Raw genomic sequence first — 25,322 nt, 5'->3', positions numbered from 1 at the left:
CCGTGTGAGGAGGCACCTCACTCATTTACTGCATTATTATAGCTTGCTAAACATACCTTGGTTAATAAGGAACTATTTCTTGAATGTCACTTCTGTGTCTCCTGCCAAGCATCTGATGGTGGACCCGAAGCCCTTGTTGACCAATAGGCTCAATATTTAGGAGGGAGACCTGGACAGCAGAGTAGAGGTGTGTGAGGACAAGCGGGGCCCTGCCAGCATTTGTGTCTGTCACCTCTAACCACAAAGGGAATAATGACTTGAGAGAGCCCTGCCTGCTTGCTGCAGCTCCTCCTTCCCAATCTCAGGTGAATTCCTCTTGATTTCCTCTAGCTGTAGCCTAGAATCATGTATAGAAAAGGATTCTGGGAAATGTAGTTCCCCTTAACCAAATGCTAACAGTACAAACCACAGTTGTGCAGCTAAGTATATGTTTGTACTTACTTGTTATACTGGAAACAGGAGAGAGATTTGTAATTATTTCTGCTTCAAAGATATCAGAATAGTTATTTACTGTTCAGGTATCAGATTCATTTAAAAATGACATTTAACTTGATTGTATCATTATTTTCTTTTCCATTAAACCGTAACTATTTTTAAAGCCATGAAATAACTTAAAAAACAGAACTAATTTAATCTTACCCTCTCCTTTGGAAAGAAAATATTCCTTTTTTAAAGTGAAAGCAAGTTTGAAAAAAAAAAAAAAAAGGAATAAGGAATGGCTACTGCATAGACAGAGCAGTGGCCTGGTCTGCTTGCCTGAGTATACTTGCAGTTATTTCTAGACTATATGCTAAACAAGGGGTGGATTATTCATGAGTTTTCCAGGAAAGGGGTGGAGATTTCCTGGAACTGTGAGGGTTCCTCCCCTTTTTAGACCATATAAGGTGACTTCCGGACATCGCAGTGGGATTTGTAAACTGTCATGGCATTGGCAGGAGCGCCTTTTAGCATGCTAATGTATTATAATTAGTGTATAATGAGCAGTGAGGACAACCAGAGGTCTCTTACGTTGCCATCTTGGTTTTGGTGAGTTTTGGCCGGCTTCTTTACGGCATCCTGTGTTATCAGCAGGGTCTTTGTGACCTGTATCCTGTGTCAACCTCCTATCTCATCCTGTGACTAAGAAAATAGTCTTCTAATTTGACAAATCAATTTGGATCTCATTGTGCTAAAAAAGTTTTTTTAAAAAATATTATCCAATACAGTGCCATCTAGTGACAAATCAGTTACTTGCTGGTTATGGAAAATAGTTCACTACACGTTTTACGTCTTGGTAAGTCAGGAACTTCACTTCTAATTGTGCAAATTCTTAAGACGTATTTTAAGCGACTATTTCTAAATAAATCAAATATTTGTAAATAGAGAGCTGGAAAATATTTTTTAACCCTCAGGCTTTATTATACATATGTATCACAATGTGTCTGTTTACTTAATGCCACGTGGACCCAGGAATAAAATCAAAATCTGTTTTGTCTAATAAGGTGGTAATAGGATTATTTTAGAAACGTGACGTGAAGGAATGAGCATGGCTTTAAAATCAAACAGACATGAGTTTGTCTATTTGGACTTATTTTTCTTATGACTTAGCAGGTAATTACTACCTGCCTGGAAGTGCACCAAGCACTATATATGTACTGCCTCAGTACGTAGTCACAAAACTCCATAGGTATTTTACAAATGAGGAAACCGGCCGGGTGCAGTGGCTCACGCCTGTAATCTCAGCACTTTGGGAGGCCGAGGCGGGTGAATCGTGAGGTCAGGAGATCGAGACTATCCTGGCTAACATGGTGAAACCTCGTCTCTACTAAAAATACCAAAAAAAAAAAAAAAAAAAAAATAGCCAGGCATGTTGGTGGGTGCCAGTAGTCCGAGGTACTCAGGAGGCTGAGGCAGGAGAATGGCGTGAACCCGGGAGGCGGAGCTTGTAGTGAGCCGAGGTGGTGGCACTGCACACCAGCCTGGGCAACAGAGCAAGGCTGTCTCAAAAAAAAAAAAAAAAAAAACCAAACAAGCAAATGAGGAAACCAAGGCAGGGCAAGGAAGTGTTGTGGTGCTTACTTCATTGTAAATTTTTTAAAAAAATTGTATTGAGATGGAGTCTTGCTCTGTCACCCAGGCTAGAGTGCAATGGTGCGATCTCAGCTCACTGCAGCCTTTGCCTCCCAGGTTCAAGCTGTTCTCATGCCTCAGCCTCCTAAGCAGCTGGGACCACAGGTGCCCGCTACTGCGCCCGGCTGATTTTTGTATTTTTAGTATAGACGGGATTTCATTCACCATGTTGGCCAGGCTAGTCTTGAACTCCTGACCTCAAGTGATTCACCCACGTTGTCCTCCCAAAGTGCTAAGATATCTCATTGTATTTTTATTGTGTGTGTTTATCTGTTTTATGTAATAAAAGAGTGCCCCTTAACAGAGAGGGTCTTACTCAAGAATATTGCGTTTTTTCCTGCCCCTATTGTAGACTGGTATGTCTACAGTTCAGCTGCTGAATATTTGATTTTTTTTTTTTTTTTGTCCATGAAATGAAAACACAATACCCTTGACAAGAACAATAGTACATTACATTGTTTTGATAAAATATCATTGTTTTCTCTATATTTTCTTCAAGAGTGAAAAATATATGTAATTTTTTATGAAGGGTATTATACAGTGGCACAAGCACTAAACTAAGCAACTCTGGGTTCTAGTCTCTACCTGGCCACTTGTAAACTAGTGTTAATTTAACTCTAAAGTTTTACATGCCCACAACCTGCATATTCCAAGAGCTTGTTACATACAAGGCTTGTTACAAAGACCAGCAATCTCCCCGCACTCACTCCTGCCCCATCCCCTGCTCTCTGAGCTCAACTCTTAGAGCGGATTGTTCTGCTTGTTTACCTCCAGCTCTCTAAACAGGCATTGCTCTGTCCTCTTCTTAATTTTTCAGTCTTAGGCGTTACCTTTGACCTCTCATGATAAAGGAGAATTTATCTTACGCACCCCCACCCCATGTGCACAGCCCTTCTCTCATTATAATTACATTTTGAATAATTCAGCATTTACATTGTTAGGACTTTGAAAACATTATTCCCAGACGAGTTATATAATCTATGGTTACCTTTTCTTTCCAGTACAACTTTTTGTTTTCCCTGGTGTTAATAATTCTTTTCTTTTTTTTTTTTTTTTTTTTCGGAGGAGGGCATTGTTTGCTTAGATTTTATGTGCTTTTCCCGTGTTCGTCCCTAAACTGTTCCCCCCATGTAAACTACTTGTGTCAGAAGTGTTAGGATGCCAGGAAACAGCATTGTCAGCCTACAGGCAGCCTTCCTCTTTGGCCACGTTGTCTTTTCTCGGGTTAGCTAGAACTCTCTGCTGCCTCCCAGAGGGATGGTGAGATTTAGGGTCTGGATGAACGTGAAGCCCTATTTGTGTGCGACTAAGACTGCTTGTCAGCAAGAACAGTCAAGAATGAGTCTTCTGACAGGCAGAAGCACTAGTTAGTTTTTACCGTGACCAGTCATGAAGAAGCAGAGTAGGTAAGTAAAGGTGCCAGGGGTGAAATGAAGACCAAATGGTATATAAGATATGTGCAAGCAATAGTTAGAACAGAAAGAATCCTTTTTCTTTCTTTTTTTTAAAAATACCTTTTTTAAAATAATGGAGATGGGTGGGTGGCGCAGGGTGGCGGGGGTGGTGGGGTCTTGCTATGTTCCCCAAGCTGGTCTTGAACACCTAGCCGCAAGTGATCCTCTCACCTCAGCCTCCCAAAGTGCTGGGATTATAGGCATGAGCCACTGCACCTAGCTGAGAAGGAATCTGTGAATTGCTTCTCATTGATTGTTACAGGAAATGATGTTGGAGACATAAATGATCTAATGACTCTTAGCTTTGTAGATATTTTGTTTACCTCAATCATAGATTTGGTCTGGTTGTGAATCATGTCTAAGATGTTACTTCTGGGGGCATCATTATTACATGCATGGGCGAAAAACTAGAGGGCAGAAGGAGTCTATGCTGTTTTCATTAATAGAAGAATTTGCTACGGAACTGTTTTAAGTATTAAATACACAAAAGCTGCCATTCCAGATAGCTAGCACTAGGAGGCCACAGAGACCATGATTCTGGTGGATTCAGATTGAGTCCTGCATCTTTCCTATTGGAATTGGAAAAGAAACCAAGGGTACGTAGTCTAGTTGAAATGCTGTAAACACTTCTTAAAGTTCAGGATCAGATAAACTAGATTAAAAATGCCAGCCTGTTTTTCATAATGCAGTAACAAATGAATCTAAAATATGCAACACTGCTTTCTTTTATGCTTGTGACATTCTTGGTAAATAACACAAGCAGAGTATGTATACTGATGTATAACCACCACTTTCTTCCATTGCACTTCTGATTTTTAGTTCTTAAGTCCCCAGTCCCGGCCCTGATTACTTTATGCCCAGATGACTTTCATAGCCTTCTAATTGATGACGCTTTATAGCTTGTAGTTCTCCACTTCATTCTATGTATTGAAAGCAAGAGTTTTCATCAGAAATGGTTTGGTCACACATGCCCTATGATAAGCAACCTTTGGTAGTCTCCTGTCAAATAGTATTTCAAGTCCAAGCCTCTCTATTCATTCATTCACTCATTCATTCTAGACATATATATCAGGTGCCTTTACTTGGGCTAAACCTTGGCTCTCAAGACAAACACTTGGGTTCTGCCCCCAAGAGCTTCATATTTGCATGTGCATTTTCTCAGTATTCTCCAGTCTCTCTTATGGCTAAGTAAACATACCTTGTCTCCCCTAAATTTTTACCTTTGTGCCTTTAAGCATAAAGCAACATCTGTCATTTTATAATTCTCTTCCTTCAGAACTGCCTCTGGTTATTAAAAACCTGATCTACCCCTGTTACTCTAGGATCTTTCAGCTTTGTGTTATTTAATTTACACCATATTAATTTCGTTTATTTTTACTTTTTTTCTTAAAATTCTAACTATGCGTGTGCTGCTGCTTAAGTACAAGTTGGCCTTTTATTTCTTTATGTTTCCCGTTAGTGCCAAATAGTGCACGTTCCTTCTAAACAAATGAAATGTTACTTTAATGACTGCAGCACATCCCATGGGTCGCTTTCCCTGTAACCTTCCAGTGCCCTCTTCTTTTCCAGCAGAACCTCCACTTTGCTCAAGAATCCACTCTTCTGTGTATACCCATATGCTCTGGGGAAGCGAGTCTCAGGCCCCAGTCACAGCCCACGGCTGTCAGGAAGGTTCTCTTCTTGCCAGTTGATAGGGTTGAGCGTGAACATGTGACCCAGTTCTGTCCCTGGAGACATAAAGAGAAGCCGGGTGGAGGCTTCCAGAAAGGTTTGCCATCCTGGTGAAAAAGAGTTGGATGAGAAGTTCTGCCCACTGTGGGCCGAGCTCCAGCTGTCTTGCAGCCATGAAGGGAGCTAGCCCAAGCATCATCGCCACACGGAGGGGGGCAGAAAGACAGCTGGGGCGGGGGCCTTGCTGCATTGCTGAGCCATCCTTTGTTGGGATTTCTTGTTATGTGACGATAGTGAGGCTTTGTCGGCTTGGGATTTTCTCTTATTTTCAGACAAAGGCGTCTGGCTAACTCTTCACCATCAGCTCTCAGTTTAGATTTCCCTGATCTCTGACAGCATCTCCTGCCATGCCTTTACCACACCATGTAGTAATAGATTATTTGCTTCTCAGCACCACAATTGACTGTAAACTGTGTATGAGAGCAGTAACTTCACCTTGATCACTGTTATGAGATGTGCCTAGGAACTAGCATAGCACCTGGGGACTGATAAGTTTTGAACACCCATATTTATTCCTGGTATCCTGAAAGCAGATGCAAAGTTTCTGGGGCAGGGACAAATTATGATTATTATAGCAATAACCTAGTGCAAGAGACTTGAGTTTATAACCCCTGGAAGATTTCCACAGTCCTGGTTTCATCGTCCTTCTGAAATGTAAACACATAGCTCAGGGGAGGTAAGTCCCTCACTATCTGTTCAGTCAGCTTTTATGTTTTAAGGTTGTCCTTTAACACAAGTCCTGGTAAAATTTTCCTAGCTTTAAATGTGCAGAAGTATAAAGATACTCACTTCCTCACACTGACATAGTAGGTGCTCAATAAACTGTTTAAAAAATTTTTAACAAATTTGAAGAATAAATCTAATTTCAATCTAATTTAGTGATGTCAACTGGGTCAGGGATTGTGGGATTTTGTGGGGGGATGGGGGAAAGCGTATGAGAATCATCTGGGGGACGTTTTAAATAAACAGTATACTTCTCACCTGCCAATTCCGACGTCTCCTATTACTGTCATATTCCTCAGGGTTTTTAAGTTTGTTTTTGTGGCCAAAAGGATGAGAACCTGGATATAGACCACACTATGTTTGAGCCTTTCTTATGAAAGTTAGGAATGGAACCATTTGTCTTGACACCTTGACACCCAAGTCTGCTATCTCAATGCTTACGTTCATTGCACCAGAGTCTTCTGTTTTGTGTTTCCTTGTATGGATTTGGTAGAATTTATTAAAGGATGTTTCATTTTTTAATTAATAGCTTGCCTTTTTCTCACAGAGGGTTTGAGGCAACTTTACAGCACAAATACATAAAATGAAATAGCATATAAATAGAAAATCAGAACTGAGAAAAAAGGTTGCAAATGTGTTGATTTTAATTCAGATTTGCTTCATGTTTTTATTTGTCATGCAAAATGACAAATAGCATCAATTATGTTAATAGTTTTTAACATTTTTATTTAAGCCACATCCCTGTGTTGTAATCTGTGAGACCTCTTCTGAAAAGAGTGACCACAGATACACATACACGCACTCAATTTTGCTGTAATTGTTGTCCCTGGCTCATCCCTCCTTCAGTGGGGGTACATGGAAACTTCTTGTTAGAGAAGGTGAAACATACTCATTTCTTAGGAGGGAAAAAATATTCTTCGTATTAAGTTCTAAAAAATTTATTTCTTTAATAAAATATACATACAGAAAAATAGACTAAGCTATCAAATACCATCAGTTTTGTAATATTTGCTTTAGATTTTAAAAAATAATACAGACGAAATAGAGACCTCTTATTTAGCTCTTTTTCATTCTATTCTGCTCTTTTCCTCTACAATAGAAACCACTATCCTGAGTTTAGTGTTTAACATTTCCAAACATATTTTATGCTTTTACTACCTTTGTTTACATCTGCATCTATCTATCTATCTATCTATCTATCTATCTATACTTTTTTTTTTTTTTTTTTTTTTTTTTTTGAGACAGAGTCTCGCTCTGTCGCCCAGGCTGGAGTGCAGTGGCCGCATCTCAGCTCACTGCAAGCTCCGCCTCCCGGGTCTACGCCATTCTCCTGCCTCAGCCTCCCGAGTAGCTGGGACTACAGGCGCCCGCCACCTCACCCGGCTAGTTTTTTGTATTTTTTTAGTAGAGACGGGGTTTCACCGTATTAGCCAGGCTGGTCTCGATCTCCTGACCTTGTGATCCGCCCGTCTCAGCCTCCCAAAGTGCTGGGATTACAGGCTTGAGCCACCGCGCCCGGCTTTTTTTTTTTTTTTTTTTTGAGGTAGGGTGTTACTCTGTCACCCAGGCTGAAGTGCAGTGGCGTGATCTCGGCTCACTGCAGTCACCACCTCCCAGGTGCAAGCGATTCTCCTGCCTCAGCCTCCCGAGTAGTTGGGATTACAGGCATGTGCCACCACACCCAGCTAATTTTTGTATTTTTAGTGGAGACGGGGTTTCTCCATGTTGGCCAGACTGGTCTCAAACTCCTGATCTCAAGAGATCCTCCCGCATCAGCCTCCTAAGTGCTGGGATTACAGGCGTGAGCCACAGCACGTGGCCTGCATCATTATGTATGTAAGACATTATTTTATATGATTTGAAACTGTATAAACCATGTTTCATTATAGGCCTCTGCAGCTAGTCTTTTCACCTAACATTTGTTTTTTAAAAAAATTGTGGTGGAAAAAAAAAAAAAACCACATAACATGAGAGTTACCCTCTTAACAAATTACTGTGTACGGTACAGTATTAACTAAGCATAATGTGGTACAGAAGATCTCTGGAACTTTTCATTTTGCATGACAGAGACTGTTCCCATTGAATAGCAACTGCCCATTTTTCCCTCCTTCCAGTCTGACAACAGATTCTACTTTCTGTTTCTGTAAGTTTGATTACTTTAGACACTTCATCTATGTGGTTTCATGCGGTATTTGTCCTTCTTCACTTAGCATAATGTCCATCACTTAGCAACAAGATTCATCCATGTTGTAACTTACGACGAGATTTCTGTTTTAAGGCTAATATTCCACTGTCTATATACACCATATTTGCTTTGTTTTTTCATTTAACATGGATGGTTAGGTTGTTACTACCTTTTGGTTATTGTGATGAATGCTGCAGTGAACAGGGGAGTGGTGCAAGCATTTCTACACAATTCTGATTTCAGGTTTTTTGGATAAATATCCAGAAGTGGGATTTCTGGTTTATATTATAGTTCTATTTGTAATTTTTTTGGGAATCTCCATTGTTTTCCGTAGAAGCTGCACCATTTTACAGTCCCACCAACAATGCGCAAGGGTTCCAGTTGCTTCAGATCCTCACCAACACTTGTTATTTTCTGGGGTTTTTGTTTTTGTTTTATATAATGCCCATCCTAACATGTATGAGGTAACATCTTGCTGTGGTTTTCATTGGCATTTGGTGATTGGTGATGTTGAACATCTTTTCATGTACCTGTTGGTCATTTGTATGTCTTTTTTGGAGAAATACCTATTCGAGTCTTTGGTCTGTTTTTTTCAGTGGGTTATTTGTTTTTTTTTTTCCCACTGTGTTGTAGCAATTCCTTATATATTTTGGATATTAGCCCCTTATCAGATACATGGTTTGCAGATATTTTCTCCCCCTTCCATAGGATGCCTTTTTACTCTGTTGATTCTTTACTTATCTTTAATACTTGTAGCTGTCCTTATTTCTTTCATAAATATATATGTAATACTCATATATACAATATTTCATTATGAGACTGTATTGTATGCATATTCTCCTGATTCACATTTGAATTGTTTCCAGTTTTTTGCAATTACCTGTATTCTGATATGTACTTCCTTTTGTTCCTGTGCCAGTTTCTCTAGTGTACATTTTCAGGAGTGGAATTACTTGGCTGTAGGTATGCACATCTTCATCTTTATTAGATATTACCAAATTGCTCTCCAGAGTGGTTGACTGAGTTTAACTTTGTTTCATTAGTGTATGGTACTTTGCCAGTCTGATGTGAAATGCTGTTTCATCATAGTGTTAAACTGTGTCATACTGAACTTGAACATCTTATGTTTATTTTCACCCAGATTTCCTTTTTTGTTAACTATTCACAATTTTTTGCCTCGTGTTTTTCAATACAGTTGTTTGTGTTTATTTGCTGACTTTTAGGACTTAATGTATCCTGAAGATTAATAATTTTTTGTTATGTATTTTATTAATATCTTGTAGTCTGTGGGTTGGTTTTTCATTTTGTTTGAAGAATCTTTAGAATTAAAAAAATTTCAACATAGTAACACATTTATCAGTCTTTTACTTTATAATTTCTACTTTTGTGTGTGATTTTAAAAATCATTACCTGAAGAGCATTTTTTTCTAAAAATTGTCAAAGTTTTATTTTTACGTTTAAGTCTATAGCTTGAAAATGTGTCTCTATGATGTGAGATAATGATTTTATTTTCTTACAGTTAACCTATGTCTCAGGATAACTGTTGTTCAATAGTCTGTCCTTTCCCTAGTGATTTGCAGTGCCACTGCCATCATATATCAAATTTCTGAACATACATGTGTCTTTTTCTGGGTGCTCTATTGTTTTTCATTTATCTTTACTGTTTTACTTATCATGGTTTCATATAACTTAGTTTTAGAGAGCAGGCTGCCTGTTTTCTTCAAATGTGTCAAGATTGTTCTTGGCCCTTTTTTCTTGTGAATTTTAGGATCAGCTTACCATGGTCCATGAAAGACCCTGTAGGGATTTTGATTGTAATCATATTGTATTTCAGTTCAGTTTAGGGATATTTATTAAGCCTTCCATCCACAAATATAGTGTATTTCTCAACTTACTTGGTTTTATAATGTTCTCTGTAAAGCTCTTGGAGATTTTTTTGTTAGACTGATTATTAGAAAGTATATAGCTTTAGTTGCTGCTTTAAATGGTAGGTACCTTTTCTTATTAAAATTACAATATGAGGTTTTGGCTTATAGGAATTATATTAATTTTGTATATTGATCTTTAACAACATTGATGAACTTATTTTTTATTAGTTTTAATGGTTTTCCTTCATAATTCTCTATATAGATAATGATTACTTGGAGATGAAGACAATTTTGTTACTTCACTTAAATGTTTATATTTCCTTTCTGTCTTTTTTATTAACATTGACTAAGTCCTCTGTTATGTTCTTAAGTAAAAGTGATGATTGTAGTCATCCTTGCATTTCCTAGGTTTTGAAGGAAATACTCCCATTATTTAACCGTTAAGTGTGATTTTGTTGTAGGGTTTTGTTTTTGTTTTTAAGTTAAGCAAGTTCTTTTCCTGATATGTGGGATTCTTTTTTTTTTTTTTTTTTTTTAAATCATGAAGGCTGCTAAAGAATTAACACAACCATTTTTTCATTTTTTAAGGACAAATCTGACCTTAGATTAACTCTCTACTCAGTTCTCCTGAACCCCTGGTAAAAGGAGAATGTTCACCATGTTACCAGGCAACATTGTTGTGGTGAAAGTGACCTCTGTTTGGTAAATGTATCTGGACTGGGAGGAACTGTTAAGTGAACTCTAAATTCCTGATTAGAAGCTGTAGCTTCCTCAGAAGTACTGACTTTTCAGAAGTGGGTATGTCCTTTGTGGGAACCCTGGACGCTGTGACTAGCACCGTTGTATGATATTTGGTTTCTGCTTGGGGCACAAGGTTTCTAAGCCAGCATGTCTGTGCACCACCTTTGTGATTTTATTTTATTTTATTTTATTTTATTTTATTTTATTTTATTTTATTTTATTTTATTTTATTTTATTTTATTTTGAGACAGAGTCTCTCTCTTGTCGCCCAGGCTGGAGTACAATGGTGCAGTCTTGGCTCACTGCAACCCCCACCTCTGGGTTCAAGCGATTCTCTTCCCTCAGCCTCCCGAGTAGCTGGGACTACAGATGTTCGCCACCATACCCAGCTATTTTTGTATTTTTAGTAGGGACGGGGTTGCACCATGTTGGCCAGGCTGATCTCAAACTCCTGACCTCAAGTGATCCACTCACCTTGGCCTCCCAAAGTGCTGAGATTCAGGCGTGAGCCACTGTGCCTGGCCCACCTTTGTGATTTTTATTTCCCTGCCTCTGAGCTGTCACCTGGATGCCAGAGAGAATAGCTCCTGGATGCCATGTGGGCTCCTGTGGGGACTCGTTCCACGAAAGGAAGCACCTGAAACTGCCCTGTTGGCATGCTGTGTTTTCTTCTGTGCTTCCCGAGTAGTTGGCTGTGGGGTGTGGCCTTGGTCATTGGGTAGCTCAGAATGTGTAATTAAAAGTTCCACGTGGGCACTGCAGTGCATCCAAACAAAATACAGAAATAAAAGTGTTTCCTGGGGCTGATCTAACTTTATAACTCTCACTTAACATCCTCAATTTCTAATATTTATCTATTGGAATGCTCATGTTTTCATTGACTATAAAGATTTCAGATTGAACTTACAAGTATATACACTATACTATCTTTTTTAATGTGTTAGATTCTGTATATGTTTGCCAACTCCAAAATGGTTCTGCTGCTAAAAAAAAGTTTGATAACTAATATTTTAGACCTGTACTCTCCAGTGGGTAGATACGTGTTGCTGTAATATGGCTATTAAGATGAAATATAATTACAATTCAGTTTTTTAGTCATACCAGCCATAATTCAACTGCTCACTCATCGTATGTGGCTAATGGCTACTATATTTGACGTTGTAGATACGGAGCATCTTCATCATTACAGAAAGTTCTGTTGAACAGACTTTCTAGGCTTTATTTTTAAAATGTATCCACATTATCAGAGCGTGTTATGTTTTTACTATATATGCTCTATGCAATAAGAATCAGCATATCTTTCAGGGACAGTATTGAAGACCCCAGTGTATTATGTACAGAATGATCCAGTAGAGAAATATTTCTTAGATTTGAGTACCAGGATAAGTTAAGTTTCTCCTGAAATTTACCCTCTGATCATGTCTGGTTTGTAACTGATCATTTTTCCCTTTCTGCTTTGTCTACTAGAGAGTGTAGGGCCAACTTTATGGCTCACTTTAAGTAACCATTTGGCCTGCATATTTGTATGCTTTGTATAATTTTTGAAGGCTCTAGTTTTATCTTGCTAGTCTGCTTATTTTCTTGTCTGGATTTTTGTATTAATATAACTTTATAATTTTTGCATTTTAAGGGGGGGTGTAAATACAGTATAATGAGTGAATACCTTTAAGATTTTGATTGATAGTTATTATTAGGAGCCATTTATTACTGAACCTCAGAGGTGAGAAAGGGTGAGGGAGCTAAAAGCAGTCAGTCCTTAGCTGATCATTATAATGTACACATATGTAATCTGGACTGCTCACCAAATGAAATGACTTAGAATGTACACCTGTCATACAACCAGTTTAGCCTGCTTTTCTAAAATATTTTTCATTTTCAAAATAATGTTTACAGAAGACTTACTGAAGTTGATTGTAAAAAATTTCAAACTTTTAAGTGTTGCTAGGGAAATGTAACCAAAAACATATCTGATTATTTTACTCAAACTAGTAAATAGGGTTTAAACAAAGAGGGCAGAGGCTGGGTGCGGTGGCTCATGTCTGTAATCCCAGCACTTTGGGAGGCCGAGGCGGGCGGATCACCTGAGGTCAGGGGTTCGAGACCAGCCTGACCAACATGGAGAAACCCTGTCTCCACTAAAAATACAAAAAATTAACCGAGCATGGTGTCACATGCCTGTAATCCCAGCTACTCGGTTGTGGTGAGCCGAGATCGCGCCATTGCACTCCAGCCTGGGCAACAAGAGTGAAATTCCGTCTCAGAAAAAAAAAAAGAGGGTGGAGGACTCTTTTTAACTTTGCTTATGAAGAGAGTTTTTTTTTGTTTGTTTGTTTTTTTATGGCAATCTGATTCTGGGTGTTCATGCCTTCTCATTGGAAAACCACCACTGTGCTTTTTTCTCTTTTTCCATTTTTTTTCTTTCATTGTTAGAGATGGATCTCTCTCTAACTGTAACTGTGGGAGGGTAGTGATGTAATCACAGCTCACAGTAACCTCTGGCTTTAGCCTCCCAGTTAGCTAGGACTATAGGCACACATTACCACACCTGGCAATTTTTTTTTTTTTTTTTTGTAGAAACAGGGTCTCACTCTGTTGCCTAGGCTGATCTCGAACTCCTGGGCTCGAGCAGTCCTCCTGCCTCAGCCTCTCAAAGTGCTGGGATTACAGGCACTGAGCTACTGTACCCAGCCTTTTTTCTATTTTATTCTTGTCTTGTATATTTTACATTTTATAGCTTTTCATGTTTCTGAAACCACTTACCACATTTAGGCCAAAAGGCAAAATAATAAAAAATAACCTCACCTAAAAAAAAGTTTAAGGATTAAGTACTTCCATATACCAGTGATGAACAGATTTGAACAATATATTTGATTTTATGCTCTCTAGTTGCTAAAGTGAGGAAAAGAAACAGAATTATATTGTTTTCATGTGCTGACAGCCGGAAGCATGTAAACATCTGCAGAAACCAAACGTTTCCTGGAACTAAGCTTGAGCAGAAATCTATCACGTGGACCTTTGTTTAAAGAACCTTGTGAAAAACCACAGTTATGTAAAAGACCCAGGAGCGCAGTTCTTGTGGATTAGATTCTCTAGGAGGCAGAGAGTCTAAGGAGATCAAAGAAAACAACGACTTGGGAAGTACATGTGCTGAGCCCTGGAGCCAAACTAGCAGAAGGGAGTTTTGGAGGCACTGAATCCAGGGTCTGTGCTTTTTGGGGGCTGTAGTAAAAGAAAGGAGTATAGGCCTGGTACAGTGGCTCATACCTGTAGTCCCATTACTTTGGGAGGCTGAGGCTGGAGGATGGTTTGAGGCCAGAATTCAAGACCAGCCTGGGCAACAAAGTGAGACCCCTTCTAGACAAAAAAAAAAACAACAAAACCTGGGTATGTTGGTGTGTGCCTGTAGTCCTAGCTACTCAGGAGGCTGAGGCAGTAGGGTCATTTAAGTCCAGGAGTTGAAGGCTGCAGTGAGCTATGCGGGTACCACTGCACCACATTTGGGTGACAGAGCAAGACCCTGACTAAACAAAACAAAGGAGGCGGGGAGTTTAGAAAATACCACGATTGTTAAGAGGACCATCCGATTTCATTTTCTCTAAAATATTAGATATTGTCAGTGTGGTTTTTGTATAGGTGCTGATTCTGTTCTGTTCATCTTCAAGTAACAAATAAATGCCTGCAGTGGAGATATCTTATTTTGATGATTAATGGGATGCTTTTAAGCTTTGAAGAAAGCAAACAACATTTTCCGTGGATCTTTAAGAGCTGGGCTAATATTTTTGCCCACACAGAACTCTAATTCATTTCAGAGTCAAGGGCAACAATAGAATATTATTTCAGTGACCTTGCATTTGTTAATACAGGTTTTCATAATAGAAAGCAATTTAAATCTTCAGAACTAATGTAACGTGGAAGAAACAACTCTTTCCTGAAATATATGAGGGACAAGTGTAACAAACAATTCATCTTTACTCTGACAGTCTCAACTGAAAGACTTCAGTGTGGTCATAGTAGTGCATTTTCGACTCCCAGCAGACAAGTAAGGCAAGGAACCATCAGCTCCCAGGCTACTGTAGTCATCCATGGAGACGAGGGAGGCTCGCATGGCAGTGGTTGGAGCAGGAAGAAGTACTTAGAATTCAGATGTAGTTTTAAGATGGAGCCAGCAGGGTTTGCTCATGAACTGGGTAGAGGGTGTGAGGGAAAGAGAAAAGGCCAAGATGACTTGGAGGATGGAGTTATCCTTGCCTGAGATGAGCAACCCTGTAGGAGCTTCAGGCATGGGGCCCTAGGGGAGCATCAGGAATTTGGCGTGGCATGATATTAAGAGGGGAATGTCTATTAGACATCCAGGTGGAGATGTCAAGGAGAAGCCTGAAAAATGAGCCTTGAGTTCAGGGAAGAGGTTCACGCTCTTATTTAAGGTGATGAGACCCACTGAGATGACCAGGAGGGGAGGGAGTGTAGATAGGAAAGTTCGAGAACTGAGAGTCCCGGGTCCCTCTGGCATTGAGAGACTGGATGATGATAAGTGGTTTAAAGAATGGCCAGTGAAGGAGGAGGAGAGTCAGTAGGTTGTGGTGTCCTGGCAACCAAGCAAAGAAACTGTTTAAAGAAAGAGGAGAGTGATCAGCTCTGTCTGTGCCCCTGGCAGGTCCAGTAAGAGGAAGACTGAACAGTGAACGTTAGATTGAGTGAAAATGGTTTCTGCTGCTTTTTTGCCCAAGTCGTCTTGAATGAATTCAGTTAACCTCTCTCTGGGGATAACAATGGTACCTACCTCATCAGGTGGTGGTGATGGACTATTTGTTTATTTAAAAAAATTTTGGCTGAGACAGGATCTAGCTCTGTTGCCAAGTTGGAGGGCATTGGCATGATCACAGCTCACTGCAACCTTGACCTCTTGGACTCAAGCAGTTCTCCCGTCTCAGCCTCCCAAGTAGCTAGGACCATAGGCATTGCCACCACCACACCCAGCTACTTTTTTTATTTTTTTGTAGAGAAGGAGTCTTGCTGTGTTGCCCAGGTTGGTATCAAACTCTTGGACTCAAGCAATCCTCCTGCCTTGACCTCTCAAAGTACTTGCATTACAGGCGTGAGCCACCATGTCCAGCCTATGAACTGTTTAAGTGGATGACCAGCCTAAGCAAGAAAGACCCCATTCCAAAAAATAAAATAAGCTGGATGTGGTGCCATGTGCCTGTGGCCTCGGCAACTCAGGAGGCTGAGGTGGAAGGATCACTTGTTCCAGGAGTTTGAGACTGCAGTGAGTTATGATTGCCCCACTGCACTCCAGCCTGGACGACAGAGTGAGACGCTGTCTAAAAAGAAAGAAATAATGCTCGCTTTGGCAGCACATATGCTAAAATTGAAGTGATACAGGGAGGAGTGGTGTGGTCCCTGGACAAGGATGGCATGCATATTTGCGAAGCATTCCATCTTTTAAAAATTCAATTTAAAAAATTTTTAAAAAGAAAAAGTAAATGGATGAGAGAATTCCTTTAAAGTACCTCTCCCTGTACCTGGCTTTTGGGCATTTCAGTCAAAGACATTGCTGGCTTTAACAATAGCAGTTTTAGGGGAGCAGTGGGGACAAAGCCTGATGGGAATAGGAAGAAAGAATTGGAGACAGCAGATGGAGTCAGCTCTTTTGAGTATTCTTATAAAATTGGATTAGAGAAATGAGTTAATTCGTGAGACTGTGGGGTGAAGAGGAAAGGCCAGTAGGCAGGAAGGCCTCCCTCCCTCCCTCCTTTCCTCCTTTCCTAAAACCACAGACCTTCTGCAGTGATGGGAATCATCCTGTGTAGAGGGAAAAGCTGATGATGTAGTTGGATTTAGGATCATAGATAACAATGGACCGAAATAACTAGGTTATCCTTGCCACCTGCCCCCACCTCTCAGTCTTTTATTCATTCACTTAACAAATACTTATTGTAAGTTCACAAGGTGCCAAGGACCGAGCTTAGGTGCTGGGAACAGTGGTGGTTAAGGGACTAACCAAACGGGCACGAGCTCTACAGTTGTCACAGTCTGGTGGAGATAGGCTTTCTAAAAACACACAAATACAGGTTTGGACGAACGCTTTGCAGGAAGAGTACAGAGTGCTTTTGAGAGGAAGAGAGGGAGAGGAGCATGGTGTGACCTAGACGGGGAGGCATACAAAGGTCTCTCAGATGTGAAAGATGACCATGGCTGAAAAGAGCATCCCAGCAAAGGGAACAGACCTTGCAAAGGCCCTGGGGCAGGCGAGAGAGACGCTGGTGCTTTTGGAGATTTGAGAGAAGACCAGAGTGGCCTGAGAGGTGGGAAGGGAGCAGGTCATGCAGGGCTTTGGAAGCCTCCATATTATAGCTTATGGGATATCATGTCTAAGGGCAATGGGAAACATTGAAAACTGTTTTAGTTGGGGAGTGACATGGTGAGATTTGCATTGGAGAAAAACATACGACCCATAATGAAGTATGTCATGGTGAATGGATCGGAGGGGCAAAAGTGGAGGAAAACCCCACCAATTTAGGCAAAAAGATAATACCTGTGAAAATACTTAGTCTAAGATATGTATAATTTTGGTATAGAAACAGAAGTGAGGATATCCTCTCTTTAGCAGAATTTGCTTTGCACTTAACCAGGTTTCTTACTTCCATAAGCAGAAATTAATCCCCAGTGATAGAAAAGAGTTAATGAACACATTCTCCATTTTCTTGTTAAAAATAATGTCAGTCGAGAAGAATCAGCCGAAACTTTGAAAAAGATTGTGGCAACCTTGTGAAAAGTAAAAATAATGAGACCTTATTAAATTTTTTTTCTAGAAAAAAATACCAATGAATCAATATTAGGAGACAGAATCTGTTCAGAAAACTCATTATGGCCAGGTGCGGTGGCTCACATCTGTAATCCCAGCACTTTGGGAGGCTGAGGCTGGCAGATCGCTTGAGCTCAGGAATTTGAGACCAGCCTGGGCAACATGGTTGAAACCCCTGTCTCTACCAAAAATACAAAAAATTAGCCAGGTGTGGTGGTGTGCACCTGTGGTCCCAGCTACCCAAGGGGCTAAGGTGGGAGGATCACTTGAGCCTGGGAGGCAGAGGCTGCAGTGAACTGAGATCTCCTCACTGCACTCCAGCCTGTGTGACAGAGCCAGACCCTCTCTCAAAAATAATAAAGGCCAGGTGTGGTGGCTCACGCCTGTAATCCCAGCACTTTGGGAGGCCGAGGCGGGTGGATCACTTGATGTCAGGAGTTTAAGACCAGCCTGGCCAACATGGCAAAACCCCATCTCTACTAAAAAGATAAAAATTAGCCTGGTGCGGTAGTGGGAGCCTGTAATCCCAGCTACTTGGGAGACTGAGGCAGGAGAATCACTTGAACCTGGAAGGCGGAGATTGCAGTGAGCAGAGACTATGCTGTTGCACTCCAGCCTGGGTGACAGTGCGAGACTCCGTCTCAAAAAGAAAAAAAAAAGGGAGCAAGTTCTAGTACTGGGTGGATATTTTATTGCACCAATTTAGGCTTGTCCCCAGAGATTTCTTAAAACAGAAAGGCAGTTGTAATACCAAGTATTGCTGTATCAGGCCACCTGCTACTCCAAGGCCATGAATTAACTTGTTCTAAGCCCTCAAGGAAAGAAAAGAGGAAACAGAGGTTTATTCCCTATCAAGACAGTCCACTCGAGAAAGTTCTGTCTTGGTTGTAACTTCAGGTTTCTTTCTTACACAGGCATTTTATTAATGCTTTTACGAGTTAGAAGAGTTGGGATAATTTACCATCTGGAGTTTCTCTGCCTTGCTGATCTGAGCTCAGACCTGCTAATTTACCAGAGATGACTGATAACACCCTGTAACAGCTGAGTAAGTAGATTCTTCTGTTTGTTTTACTGCTTTTTAAAAAGGTTTAAAGTTTTAAAATACTATAAACTTTAATTGGGTTCTTTAAATTTTGTTGTTGAATAATGCAATTATTATGATGATTTTAATAAGTGAATATTTTGTAAATAATGGGATTCTGGAAGAAATTAATCCCCGATGATAGAAAAGAGTTAATGAACACATTCTCCATACATAACACTTTAGCATTCAAGAAACATAGGATTTAAATACATATATTAAAAATTTAGGCCAGGCGCAGTGGCTCATGCCTGTAATCCCATCACTTTGGGAGGCTGAGGCGGGTGGATCACCTGAGGCCAGGAGTTTGAGACCAGCCTGGCCAACATGGTGAAATCCTATCTTGACTAAAAATGCAAAAATTAGCCAGTCGTGGTGGCGGGTGCCCATAATCCCAGCTACTCTAGAGGCTGAGGCAGGAGAATCGCTTGAACCCGGGAGGCAGAGGTTGCAGTGAGCTGAGACTGTGCCACTGCACTCCAGCCTGGGTGACAGAGAGGCTCTGTCTCAAAAAAAAAAAAAAAAAAAAAAAATTAAAAGCATTCTCCTTAGTGCTTTATTTCACTTTTACATTATAAAATATAAAAAAAAATTGGTAAAACAACTGTTAATACATTTTAAAAATGCAACTGTATATAAAAATTATCTTTGAATGCAGGATGCATTTTGGTTAATTTGAAAAAATACTGGTTTAGTGGAAATATAATTTTAATAGTTGTTTCTATTTGAAAATAATGATTTTTCTGATACTAATATAGATAAGATCACAGAATCTCTCTGGATTTAGCTTTGTTTCTCAAACAGACTAGGGAAGAATGGCTTTCATTCTTTCTAATCAAAACACCTGAATGAAGTTTAAAGTGTTTTAAGTGTTGAGTCAGTTACCTTGAAAACAAACGGTTTCTCAGAACAAGAGCTATTATTCCTCGTACTATATCCTTTGAAACTGTTTTGACAAAACGAGTAAACCGTGAAGTTGTACCAGGGCCTTGTTTGGTAATCTTAAAATAAAAACAATGAATAAATCTGCAAGATATTCCCCACTGCAGTGGGATTATTTAATTTTGGTCCAAATCTGTGTTGTCCAATATGGTAGCAACTGGCCGCATGCCACATGTAGCTATCAGACGTTTGAAATATGAGTAGTACTAATGGAAATGTGCTCTGCAGAAATTACTGTATTTCAAAAATATATATATGAAAAGGTTAAAATATTAGGTTTTATATTGAAATGATAATATTTTGGATATATTGAATTAAAACTTATTATTAAAATTAATATCACTTGTTTTCGTTTACTATTTTATGTGACTGCTAGAAAATTTAAAATTACTTGTAGCTTGCATTATATTTCTTTTGGATAGAATTGATCTATATCATCACATACAATCAACATTCTTAGTCATCCAGTACCTAGCATTCTGTAGCTCTTGAACTTTCTGGGCCCCATATGGATCAATTCATATACATTTGTATTGTTTTAAGAATGTGGTTCTTTGATTCATCAAATATTTATTGACTACCTACCATGTGTCAGACAGTATTGTAGGTATTGGTGATACAGTAGTGAACAAAATGAACTAAACTCTCTGCCTTCATGGAGGTAACATTCTAGCAGGAAGACACAGACTAAGAACAAATAAAAAAGTACAATATGTAGTATATAAGAAGGCAATGAGTGCTTTGGAGAAATGTAAGGCAGGCAAGGGTAAGGGCTAAAGAGTTCACTGGTAAAGAAGGTGTTCAGGGAAGGCCTCAGTGAGAAGATGTGAAGAAGTTGATGGAAAGAGCCTGTGGGTGTTTGGGGGAAGAGTAGGCAGAGAGGATAGCAAATGCAAAGACCTTGAGGCAGAAGCATGCCTGGCTTGTTTGAAAGTAGAAGGAGGCTAGTGAATGGAGTGGAGTGAGTGAAGGGGCTGTAATCCCAGCACTTGGGGAGGCTGAGTCTGGGTGGATCACGAGGTCAGGAGATCGAGACCATTCTGGCCAACGTGGTGAAACCCCATATCTACTAAAATACAAAAAATTAGCCGGGCGTGGTGGTGGGTGCCTGTAGTCCCAGCTACTCAGGAGGCTGAGGCAGGGGAATCGCTTGAACCCGGGAGGCAGAGGTTGCTGTGAGCCGAGATAGTGTCACTGCACTCCAGCCTGGCGACAGGGTAAGACTCTGTCTCAAAAAAAAAGATGAGAGGATATGGATGGTCACATCATGTTGTCAGAGGCATTTAAACCAGAGCAACCCCATCTTGAGTAGGGGCTGGGTAAAATAAGGCTGAGACCTCCTGGGCTGCATTCCCAAACACGTAGGCATTCTAAGTCCCAGGATGAGATAGGACGTCAGCACAAGATACAAGTCATAAAGACCTTGCTAATAAAAAAGCTTGCAGTAAAGAAGCCGGCCAAAACCCACCAAAACTAAGATGGCGACGACAGTGGGTGACGAGAGTGACCTCCGGTCGTCCTCATTCATTGCTACAGTCCCACCAGCACCATGGCAGTTTACAAATGCCAGGACAGCGACAGGTTGGTACCCCATAAAAAGGGGAGGCATAAATAATCCACCCCTTGTTTAGCATATAATCAAGAAATAACCATATAAATGGGCAACCAGCCACCCTCAGGGCTGCTCTGTCTATAGGGTAGCCACTCTTTTATTTCACTTTCCGAATGAGTTTACTTTCACTTTATAGACTTGCCTCAAATTCTTTCTTGCATGAGATACAAGAATCCTCCCTTGGGGTCTGGATTGGGATCCCTTTCCCCTAGCAGTGTGAGCGGTGGTTATTGTATGGGTTTTGGCTTCCAGTGAGATGAAAAAGAATTGGTGGGTTTTAAGGAGAGAAGCGACATGATCTTTCTACTGAAGCTAATGTGATTTGAATACTCTGGGCTGGGGGTGGGGGTGTTTGCAAGGGTAAAAGCAGAGAGACCGACTGAGGCTACTGCAGTGACCCAGCTGAGAGATGATGGTGCCTGAGACCATAAGTGAGGGATGTGATGAGAAATGATGGAATTCTAGTTATATGTTGTTGTGAAATTAAATATGGGATAAGAGACAAAAAAGGGGTGTCAGGGAAGACTCCACAATTTTCAGCTTGAACAACTGAGTGTAGGTGCCTTTGCTGAGATGAGGCAGGTGTGGATTGTGGAGGGACCGATTGGAGGCAGCACTAGGAGCTCAGTTTTAAACACATTAAATTTGAGATTCTTCTTTAGACATCTAAGCAGAAAGGTCATGTAGGCAGAGTCTGGACTTCAGTGGGCGGTCAGGATTCAAAAGGCAAATTTGGAGTCATTAGCATTGAACTGTTGTTCAAAGTCATAAGAAGGATTGAGGCCGCCAAGGGAGTGAGAAGAATGGTCTGGGGCCTCTCCTGGTCCCATAGAGTCAGCAGGGCAGACTGAGGAACAGACAGGAAGGTGTAAGTCGTGATACTCTAGACACTGAGGGAAGCAGTAGTAACCCACCTTGTCAGATGCTGCAGATGGGTTAGGTAAGATGCCAGCCGAAAATTGATCAGAAGATTTAGCGGTGAGGAGGATGTTAGTGATCTTGGCGAGTGGTTTCGGTGAAATGGTAGAGACAAAAGCCTGGGTGGAGCAGATTCCAGGGAGAATTGGAGGAACTGGATTGAAGAGTAAGTTACAGACAGACTCTCTTTTGAGTAACTTGTGAAGTCCAGAAGAGTCAAGGAAAGTTTTGGTTTTGGTTTTTTAAGATGAGAGAAATTACATGTTTCTCCCAATGCATGTGTTAGAGAGATTTCATGGCTTACCAGATTTATGATATTTGAGACCACTGCCTGCTGTGTTAGGTGTGGAGGTGTAGTGCTTCCCTCCTAAGATGATTTCATAGAATTGTGTTGTGGAAGAGGCGGAGGGGTGGGAGGGGTCGGGGGAGAGAGAGAGAGAGAGAGAGAGAGAGAGAATGTAGAGGTTGGCACTGAGTATGTTAAAGGTGGCTTTTGCAATTGTTATGAAATTTGGCTGCTGCTTGCTCAGTGTCTACATTCACATTCCGGGAATTAAAAATTTTAAGGTAACAAATGTTAAGACTAGTTCTCCTCAACTGAAAATGTTGAAAAAGCTGATGTTTGGTGTGTAATTCCTTTTCCTTACTTTTGAGGAAGTTATTGAAACATTTGAAGACGTTGAGGCAGAGACAATACCCAAGGTCACACAAAATGAAATATTGCCAGAATACCTGGATTTTAGATCTGATTTCCTAGCTCTGTGGAACACTTAATCCCTCTGTGTTCAGTTCCAGCAGGTATAAAACGAGGATAATATTTGCTCTACCTGCCATAGGAGGTTTTTATGAGGATCAGATGAACTGGTAGGTGAAGGGGCTTAATCAACTATAAAGCATTGTATTATATAAATAGGAAGTAATGATGTTAAAACTAAATTATACTTGAGGATTTTGTGATAGCATGTGAAATAACTGGAGAAAGTATAACGTAACAAAACCTGGGCTGAGAATATTTGTAATACATAATCTTACTAATAGAACTGCAAGAATTTGCTTTTTGCCTACGTCAGACTTTGTTAATACACCACAGAATCGATCGTGTTTGGGTGATCTCAGAGTTCTGCGGTCAAGCCACAGCTGAGGTCCAAGCAATCAATCAGTTCATCTTCTAGGAGTCTCAAAGTTACTCAACTGGCTATTTTGGTACTTTAATGTAATGTTATCTTGCTGTTACTATGTGGAAGAGCCACTCTCTTAATAGAAAATATTCACGTTCTGATGATAAATTTTCTATCAGACTTTGAAAGCATTTCTATATTTGATACTTGGAGTTGAATTATAGTCATGCTTCATTTTTGTATTATCATCATACTTTATGCTGTGAAAAATTGAGAAATTAAAAATGAGTAGCCAAGATCACTTCCCTTAATGGTGATGTGAAGAGGTGATTCTCTTTCTGAATAAAACAAGCGTAAAACTGGGCGAGATTGTCCAAAATGGTCGTTTCTGGGCCCTGGAAACCTACCAAAAAGGCAGATGATAAATTGAGAAGCGTTATTGATACACTGAATCTTTGGATATGAAGAATAGGGGTTGTGGCCTTCTCGCATGGGGGGCTTCTTCTGTCTCCTTGCCCACTATCTCAGTATTGTCGAGCTGCTGTTTTATCAGACATGAGAGACTCAATTTGAAGTGTGGGTAAAGATTGCGGTTAAGAAATCACAGCGTTCAGCTGGGCACAGTGGCTCATGCCTGTAATCCCAGCACTTTGGGAGGCTGAGGTGGGTGGATCACAAGGTCAGGAGATCAAGACCATCCTGGCTAACACAGTGAAACCCCGTCTCTACTAAAAATATAAAAAATTAGCCGGGCATGGTGGCGGGCACCTGTAGTCCCAGCTACTCAGGAGCCTGAGGCAGGAGGATGGCGTGAACCCGGGAGGCAGAGCTTGCAGTGAGCCGAGATCATGCCGCTACACTCCAGCCTGGGCGACAGAGCGAGACTCCGTCTCAAAAAAAAAAAAAAAAAAAAAAGAGAAATCACAGCGTTGCTGGCTGAAAGTGGCATAATCAGTTAATAATGAAAAACCCACAGCTTTGCTACTTTGAGTTTGAAGTTTGCTAGTTTGAGGCCACCCATCCAGAAATTTAACAAGGAGATCCTAGAAATGAGAGACCTATACAGGGCTAACGTGGCTCTCCAGCCATCTGTAGCAGACAGCTAAACTTTGCATGCCCAGGGGATACTCAGTAGAGCCCAGCAAAAAGTGAAAGCCAGAAGAGACTTGAGATCTGGATACAACCTTGAACGCTGCCTTCCATGCACAGACTGTTGGATCCGCAGACGGTGGAAGCCTTACCGGTGCAAGGTGGCTGGGCTCAATCTCTGCCCAAATCCACTGGCTGACCACTAAACTAAGCAGCCACTCACTCGTTAGGGAAATGCAAATTAAAGCCATAATAACAACCACCAGAATGGCTAAAATTAAGAAGATTGACAATCCAAGTGTTGACAAGGATATGCGGAAACCAGAATCCTCTCATATTGCTGGTGGGAATATAAAACAGTATGGCCATGATGGAAAACAGTCTGGCAGTTTCTTAAAAAGTTCAGCATACACTTAATGTGTAACTCAGCAATTCTGTTTCCAAGTATGCTAGTATGCTGTCAGGAAAAATGTCAGCATGTGTCCAGGCCAAGTTGGTATACAATGTTCACAGTGTCACCCAGCAAGCAAGCAATGGGCCTGCTGCCCAAGGCACATAGAGGCCAATACCATGGCGCTGGCTTTTGAGGAAAAAGAAGCTTTATCATGACTGGGCTGGCAAGGAGCCAGGAAGAAGCACCCAAATCTGCCTCTTGGAGCTGGTAGTTGGGTAGAGTTTTATAGCCATAGGGTGATAGGATGTGATACAATTGGATCTTCTAATGAAGTGGTGCTGGGGGTGTTTTCTGACTGACTTCTGCCATGAGGCTGTGCCAGAGCTCGATCTGATTGGATTCTGGATCCTGTCATGCCATAACCACTTTTTTTTTTTTTTTTTTTGAGATGGAGTCTCACTGTTGTCGCCCAGACTGGAGTGCAGTGGCGTGATCTCAGCTCACTGCAACCTCTGCCTCCTCCCAAGTAGCTGGGATTACAGGTGCCTGCCA

The 25,322-nt window shown here is 40.7% G+C and overlaps 1 protein-coding gene and 1 non-coding gene across 13 annotated transcripts in view; both read left to right on the top strand.

Annotated features, from left to right (window-relative positions):
* The window catches only part of LOC708686 (uncharacterized), a 255,606-nt gene that overhangs the window by 36,450 nt on the left and 193,834 nt on the right, over positions 1 to 25,322 (top strand). For all 12 annotated transcript variants that reach the window (XR_013415564.1, XR_013415563.1, XR_013415567.1 and 9 more), the window contains one exon: positions 18,531 to 18,661. The gene's annotated coding sequence lies outside the window, so the exon portion shown is untranslated. The remainder of the gene's footprint in view (positions 1 to 18,530; positions 18,662 to 25,322) is intronic.
* On the top strand, positions 16,150 to 16,256 carry LOC114677188 (U6 spliceosomal RNA). The gene has a single exon (XR_003728490.1). It is a non-coding gene; the product is annotated as a U6 spliceosomal RNA (small nuclear RNA).

Source organism: Macaca mulatta, chromosome 3 (assembly GCF_049350105.2).
Source record: "Macaca mulatta isolate MMU2019108-1 chromosome 3, T2T-MMU8v2.0, whole genome shotgun sequence".
Lineage (NCBI taxonomy): Eukaryota > Metazoa > Chordata > Mammalia > Primates > Cercopithecidae > Macaca > Macaca mulatta.
The sequence above is the reverse complement of the archived record's forward strand: the minus strand, read 5'-3'. Positions and strand labels throughout refer to the sequence as shown.